The sequence below is a fragment of the Nannospalax galili genome, unplaced genomic scaffold (genome assembly GCF_000622305.1).
Source record: "Nannospalax galili isolate Female #2095 unplaced genomic scaffold, S.galili_v1.0 scaffold1768, whole genome shotgun sequence".
Lineage (NCBI taxonomy): Eukaryota > Metazoa > Chordata > Mammalia > Rodentia > Spalacidae > Nannospalax > Nannospalax galili.
In genome coordinates this window covers 121,479-123,522 of record NW_008356954.1, presented here as the reverse complement: position 1 = coordinate 123,522, position 2,044 = coordinate 121,479, and the positions used below count along the sequence as shown (strand labels likewise).

At 44.6% G+C, this 2,044-nt stretch overlaps 1 pseudogene; it reads left to right on the top strand.

The window, feature by feature from the left end:
• The first annotated feature begins 23 nt into the window (after window positions 1–23).
• LOC103751394 lies at window positions 24–1,667 on the top strand (annotated as a pseudogene).
• The last annotated feature ends 377 nt before the right edge of the window (window positions 1,668–2,044 follow it).

Genomic DNA, 2,044 nt, shown 5'->3' with positions numbered 1-2,044 from the left:
TACATGGGCTGTCCGTATTGTCCCCCATTTTGGTCTAACCCTACATTTGCATGTTTATCAACAGAGTTTCCACTGGGAAAACATTTTGGTAGTGATGACATTGAAATTGAAGGAAGGCACCTTTCCCGTCACTAAAGAGGATCTTGACGTAACTTAGCACATTGAACCCTAAGGTCTAAGGACCATGGCACCCATGATTATCAAATATTCATCGTAGAATACAAAGTCTTGCACACATGTAAAATATTTTCCATTGGTTTTGTAGTAAAATTCTATTTGAACAAGGTAGAGCTCATGGATCCCGTGTTACAGAAAGACAGTCTTTCTCATGCCCTTGACCTCTGCTGTTTCAGGAATGAGGAAGCTGTACTTTATAAAGCTGTGAAGGAGCTTATAGAACTCATGGCCACAGAAGACAAAGTTAGGCTTCAAAGAGAACTGCAAGAGCAGAAGAGGTTTTTGGACGCCTTTCCTCGCTTGAAAAGGGACCTTGTGGAGATCATCAGGCAGCTCCATGCTCTTGCTGACCACATTGATGAGGTGCACAAGGGCTGTACCATCTCTAACGTGGTAACCGATGCCACCAGCACTGCCTCCGGATTCCTGGGCATCCTTGGTCTAGTTTTGGCACCCATGACAGTGGGGGGCAGTCTGGTGCTGTCAACAACTGGGTTTGGGCTGGGAGCAGTGGCTACTTTGACTGGTGTGGCCACTGCGATTGTGGAGGAAAGAAGCAGGCAGTCGAATGAAGCTGAAGCCAGGCGCCTGGTTTCACTTGCCATGAACATAATGAAGGAGGTTATTGCCATGGGGAAGATTACTTGCAAACTTTCTACAGGAACCTACTATGTCATTAAGAATTTGAAAACATTCAGACAGCATGTCTATGCTATCAGGATGGCCAGAGCCAACCCTCAGGTGGTAGCAGATGCTAGGACCCTCATGACCAATGGAAGAATCTCAGCCCAACGTGCCACTCACGTACAGAATACCTTTAAAGGTACTGCTCTGGCAATGACCAAAAAAGCTAGAATCAGAGGTATAGCCACTGCAAGTATCTTCCTTGCACTGGATGTGTATAACCTTGTGAGAGACTCAATGCTTTTATATGATGGGACAAAAACAGAGACAGCTGAAACACTGCGGGAGGTGGCTCAGAAGCTGGAGGAGAAGTTGAGAGAACTTGTCCAGATTCACAGGTCCCTGCAGTTAAACTCAATGATGCCTTTACTTAAACAATATAGTAGTGAGTGGAGATGATTTGGATAGAAGTAGAGGCAGTGAAGACTTTTTGTTAGAGGGAACATGATGTAATAATTGTCAACTTGACACAATCTAAAATGACCTGGGAAGGGATTCTCAATGAGGGATTGTCTAGGTCAGGTTAGCCTGTGGGTATACCTGGGATGAATTTTTCTTAATTACATTAATTGAGGTGTGAACACTCCCTCATTGTGAGTGGCCCCATTTCCTAGGTTTGGGTGCTGAATGTACAAGAATGGAGAAAACAGGCTGAGTACCAATAAAACACGCATCATTAATTCATTTCTATCTGCTCTTGACTGTGGCTATAATGTGACTACCTCCTCCAAATTCCTGCCTTCACTGCCTTGTAGTGATTGACTGTAACGTGGAATTGTGAGCCAAATAAAACCTTTCTTCCCCAACTTGCTTTGTCAGGGTATTTTATCACAGCAACAGAACTGAAACTAGGACAGGGAAGGTGGGTGAGATCGAGTCTGTAGAACCGAGCATCGAGGCATTTGGATTTCTGTGACTAAGCACAGAAAGGTCAATGCAAACTGTTAGTGATGTAAAAACAGCAACTGGAGTCTGAAATAAGGGTCCAGAGAGGATTAGAGTATGTGGAGAATGGGATTCAAAACAAATTGGAGTGTGAATAGAGAGGGCTGTGCAGGGGCCAGCAACAAGGAGGTCAGGAAAACTAAAGAGCTGAGTAACGGGAAAAGCCAGAGTTAAAGTTCTGAGTACCAGAAGACACAACAGCTTCACTACAGCCCATTTCCCAGGAGGATGTCCTGTG